The sequence below is a fragment of the Ixodes scapularis genome, unplaced genomic scaffold (assembly GCF_016920785.2).
Source record: "Ixodes scapularis isolate PalLabHiFi unplaced genomic scaffold, ASM1692078v2 PGA_scaffold0__279_contigs__length_252992795, whole genome shotgun sequence".
Lineage (NCBI taxonomy): Eukaryota > Metazoa > Arthropoda > Arachnida > Ixodida > Ixodidae > Ixodes > Ixodes scapularis.
In genome coordinates, this window is record NW_024609835.1 from 4586474 (window position 1) to 4592473 (window position 6000).

Genomic DNA, 6000 nt, shown 5'->3' on the forward strand with positions numbered 1-6000 from the left:
CATAAAGTTAACAAGAGAATGTATCAGAGCCGATTACACTTCAATCAATGAAGAACTCGAGGCCTTTTCGCTCGAGTTCTTTCTGAGGTTTTCCGAGAGAACCACAAAAAAAAACTGGTTTCTCTTCAAATACAACGTAAATCAGCTAAGCAATCGATACGTACCTCTTCGCTAGATTAATGATACGCAATCACCTTGGTTTACGCCATCGTTAACAAAATCAGCCAGGCTGTCAATGATTCCGTAAGGATCGGCTGCCTTTCATCGCGCCGAAGATGGCAACGCACGTGCGCTCTATCTTGCTAACAAGACTTACTTCAACACACTTTCATCGTCGCTCGAAACCAACCCGCGCAAATTTTGGCATGTGGTCGACGCTGACGTGAAACATCCGATTGAATTGACTATTGATAGTGAACTTGTCGTTGCCGAGCAAAGTTGTTGTACTGATTTAAAATCTGCATTTTTTTTTCTTTCTTCTCGTTTGTTTTTTTTTTGAAGTTGCATTGCTTGTGTTTTTTTTTTATAATCTTGCCTATGATTTTCCAATTGATTTCTTAGTTATTGACTGGTATGGAATATGAAAACTTTTTTTAAAACTTCACGCTTTCTTCGTGTCCCGGTGATGACGGTAGTAATCCCAAATTTTTAAAAACAAAAACACTCAAGTTCATTAATCAATAATACTGTCAAAGATTTTTTCGCAATCATTAGAATCATCTTCGCTTCCAAACGACTGCAGAATGGGGAAGGTGGTTCCCCTGCATGAGTCTGGTAGCACGCGATGTCAGAATAATTATCGTCCCGTTTCTCTAACCAGTATACCGTGCAAACCCCTGGAACATGTAATTTACGGTCATATCGTGCAATTTCTCGAATCAAGTTCTTTTTTCGTGTTCATCAACGCGGCTTCAGGAAAATTACTTATGCGAAACTCAGCTTCTATCTTTTACTAATAATTTATTTTCTGCCATAGATAGTTCAGGAACTGTTCACTGTATTTTTATTGACTTCTCCGAAGCTTTTGATACTGTCTGCCATAAATTGCTTTTGTACAAACTAAGTAAACTTTATCTGGAACCTACCGTTTTAAAACAGATTGAACCGTTCTTTTCTAACCGCACGCGGTTTGTAACTGCTAATGAATTAAAATCCTCTCCGTGCCCTCTAATATCTTCCCACACGGATCAGTGCTAGGACCCCCTTTCGTTTTTCATCTACAATAACCACTTACGTATTAGCATTTCCTCGTCACTAAAGTTGTCGGCAGATGAAAATGTCAAGTATCGGAACATTACAAGTTCTTCTGATTATGTCATCCTTCAATCTGTCCTAGATAACGTATCTTCTTGGTGTGATACTTGGCACTTGAAACTTAACGCTACTAAATGCAAATTCATAAAAATTTCACATGATGCCTCCGGCGCGACGTCAACCATTTACTCACTTAACAACGCTCCCTTAACCCGTGTTAGCTCCTACAAATATCTCAGACTTTCACATAACTGATAATCTTTCTTAACAAACTCACGTTGACTACGCAACTAGTAACGTCAGTCGTACCCTCTGGTACCTGTGGCGAAACTTTTCCTTAGACCTTTCTAGCTTGAAACTTCCGCTTTTTAAAACTTTGGTAAGATCACAACTTGAATTCGCGTCATCAATTTGGGACCCTCATTTAAACTGGTTCATTCTTAGCGTAGAAGTTATTGAAAATCATTCTGTGGGTTTCATTTTTTATAATTACTTCCGCACTGCTAGCGTCGCAAAAATAAAATTGATTTTAAACTTGCCCGATCTCGCTTTACACCGTAAAATCTTTCGACTTTGTCTTTTTGACAAAATGTTCCATTTTTACCTGTTTCTTGGTGACTTACTTTTTCAGCCGCCTTCGTTCGTCTCTTCCCGCAAAGATCATCGTTTCGAGGTTGGCGTGCCCAACAGTCGAACCAATTTGCATTTTCTTTCCTTCATTCGCGCCACATGCAGTGACTGGAACCACCTCCGCCCCTCCACCGCTTCCACAAACACCCACCCGTTCAAATCTGACATTTATAATCATATAGCGTAATCCCGCCTGTTTATTTTTTGTCCGCTTGCGTCGTTGCACCTTTTTACCCACCCTCTCTGTAATGCTTCGGCCTTGAGAGTAAACAAATAAATAAAAAATTGTCTCTAATTGCGGTACCTTTGTTTACACAAGAAGGAGTAATAAACTATTAATGTCTTCTTCTTTGAGCAGTGTTATTCTCCCTTCCTCGTTAAGTGCGACTGCAGCCAGAGCTACGATCAAATGGGAGCAATTACGCAGCGCCGAAATTGTATCGTCATGGCGCTTGTCGTGTTTGTGCGTTTGCTAACAGCGACGTAACCAATCGTGCGGAGTGATTGCTGCGGGATCCTGAGCGTTTCTCCGTTCGTGATTGCTTTAGGCGCTCATTGCAAACGGACAAAAACTACGAGCGCCGTGCAGGGCCCTTTTGGCGATGTTTCATTGGCCCCATCAAATTGCAGCATTGGCTGCAGTAATGTGAAACAGTCAAAGAGCACAAGCAACAGCAATCTGGGTTTCAAAAAGATGCCTCCGCGTTTACTGTCTATAGATTTTCAGGGTCAGTTGATAGATTGCTCGAAGGGGGCCCGGACTCGGCGGCTGATACAATCGGAAAGTATTTTCACTGAAAAATGAAGTATGTGTGGTATGAAACGGTAAATTTCACAACGGGAGGTATATCTTTTTTTGGGGCGGGGGGGGGGGGGGGGGGAGGGGGTAGCTTCGTATTTGTTTAATTGCATTAGCGCATTAAAGGGATTGACTCACCTCGATCTCAGCAATAAAGTAGACGCACTGGCATTTATTTTTAAATTTGAATTTAAAGTAAAAATCGGGGATTGCGCCTCTTACTGAATGCAGTGGCCACTTACTTTAGCGACCCAAAAAATGCATCGAAGCCTAGCTGTATATTTAGTAACAAACCTTTTTCAAATATTCTTGATAGCTGACAAAAAAAAAACAGAAAATGACTTTCAAAATATGTACTCTACTGAAATGGCGGAACTTGTACGTTAAGCAGTGTTTTTATTGTCGGCGTCATTTTCCTTTAATCTTTTTTTTTAATATCGCGTTCTGATTAAAATGTTCCGCGTTAAATTTAAACATCCTGTATGTATAGAACTAAACAAATACATTTTAGGGCATCAAAAAAGAAGTACGTAAAGTATTTAATTATATTCAATTTTTTGTTGTCGTTTTTTTTTTCGCATTTGTTCAGGTTTGGAGACTAAGCCGCAATATGTTATTCTACCAAATTGAATAAGAAGTTATGGGAGCCTTATCATCCGTAAAATTTATCAAGTGAAAAATTGCGACTTAGGCTCCAAACCTAACTATTCGTGAGAAAAAAAAACTAAATACTCTTTGAATAAAAGCTCTGCGGATACTATTTCTTTATATATACTCGGAAGTATATAGAAACCCGCATATCCCCTTGTTCCGAACCTCTAAGATGTCGGAACTAAAAATTAAAACGGAAAAAAGCATACAGGTTGTGAAGCCATGCAAAAAAAGATTGCCGTGAGCTCATTTGTGTGTGTGTCATGTGCACATATGCACTGCTTTAAACTTTTCAAATTTTACTGCCGGCAAGTCGTTATTGCTGCCGGCTGACGCCTTTAGTGTACAAAACGCTAGTCTCATAACTTCTTAATTAAATTGGCCCCGCCCCTTGTTATTCCAATGAACCAATGATTCCAACTTTTTTTTAACTTCATGGTTCGTACGCTAAACATGCATGAAGAAAAATAATAAAAGCCTAAACGAATGCTTGGTTTGAAACTTTGTATAAAATGAAGAGCAGAAAGTTCTTAAATTGTTTATCTACTCCGTTTGTTTGGTAGCGCCAAGAGTGTGCTCGAAATGACCTGAACCAAATAAACTCTAACATAAAGTTCGCGAAAGTGGCTCGTTCGTTTGGTCAACTTTACTTCGCCATTTGGCCGACTCAATATTTGTATTTACGCGATACATCTGGCGCCTCCTCGCGTAACCGGAACACCTTGTAATACCGATGCTACATATTACAGTTTTCTGCAGATGAAGAAAACACAAAATTGATGCAAAGGACATGGTATAGGAAATGTTTTGCTCACATTCTAAGCAGAAGAAAATATTAATTATATGAGCAATATCGCTATTAAATAAATCGCATCAAAGACGTCCGGCGTTAAGGATAGGTTTTATACTGAACGTATATCGTTTTTTTCTCTCCCGTTCCCGCGCTTTCTGCTTAAACCAAAAAAAAATTATATATTTTAGTGAAACAGCGGTTAAGTCAAGGTACAAGCATTATTTTTATACCGTCTTATGATTATCATTATTATAACTATCTTTCAGCTTTTAACGGAACAGTACGTTTATCTCCCTAGACTTGACGAGAGATTTGGTTAAAATTTTTACTGGAGGACTTTTTATAGGCATATATTGGTTTTCGGACGTCATGGTATTTGAGCAATTCAACGGAACGGTTTTTAAGGTCCTCCGAGGTTTCGTCATGAGTGCTTTTTGAACGAGTCGTTTGAGAATTCATGGGCCGTTAAGGCAATCAAAATCCCTTAAAGATTGAAAATAAAAGTGAAGCTCCTTCAGTTTTCCGTACGTCAACGGTATTCAATTTTATGTGTTATGCACTTTCAAGAGGGTGTGGGTACCAGAAGAATTTTGGTCTATAAAATATATTTGATAACTGTAAAAGCACAAAAACGCAAAGTTTAGATTTAGTTTTTCTTTTCTTTTTTATTGAGCATTTATGAAGCTTGGATGTACTTCTTAATTTATGTAATTTTTAAAAAAAAGCTCAGTCTTTCGCAATTTGTTTTAAATGATCATTACCTTGTTCTGCCAATTCACTTACCACATATCTGACTTCCTTCTTCTGTTTAACTACTAATGCATAAAAACGTCAGTTGATAGTAAGCGCTTGTCCTGTTTTGTCCTGCCTCTTGTCCTTTGCACTTTTCTATTATTATGCTGTGTAGCACACTAGCCCAAACGTTAATTTTATTGCAGTGCTTAGAGTATATTTTTTTACAAATAGCACGTGACATGTTCAGCCCCGTACCAAAAACACCCGAAGAAATGCGCAGCGTACTTTGTATTTTGCAATTTTTATTTGTTTTGATACCTCTCCCTACCGAAAAATCCGGTATAACTTTCCCTATCCGGAATATGGAACCGGAAATTTGTTACTGGAAACCCGAAATCCAGATTGAGAACAAAGGATTAATTTCTGAAAACCTAAATTCCAGATAGAGTCCAGATAGAATCCAGATAGATTTCCGGTTCCATAATCCGGATAGCAAAAAGTTATACCGAATTTTTCGGTAGGGCTTCTAATAAGAAATAGAAAGATAGCTGCTTTGAAGACGCCTGAAAAAAATATTGAGCTGGCGCTTTATACTTTTTTATTACAAATAACATGCGCAAGAAAAAAAAGTTTTGTAGTGAAAATGGCTGTGAAAATAGTGTCCACGAGGACGGCTTCATCGTTTATTAAAAGTAAATTTATTCTACACTTAAAATCTAAAGTACAAGGAAAGACGTTGCATTTACTTTTGGAAATTTAGTATGGTACAATTCTAGTTTTGAGTAGAGACTCGGAGATGCGAAGTACGAACGGGCGTTTCTCGAGACCCTCCAAAACATAGAAAAAACAAAAAGGGATCGGCCCTAAAATCACCTTCTCCCTAAAGGCAGTATGCTTCTTAGCTCTTGTCAGTTTTCAGCTGGTCGGATTAATTGTTGTTTCTCGTCGCATCAAGCGCGGCCACCCCGTATAGCACGCAAGAGCACGAAGTTATATTTAAGTCGCTTCTATTTTTTCGCAAAGGAACGAACCAGTTTTTAATCGAATTTCCTTCTTCGCGACAAAAGCAGAATTCCGCTGCCGTTCTGCGAAGATGTGGACCGGCCACGCATATTTGTTTAATGTTGTTCCCTCTTTC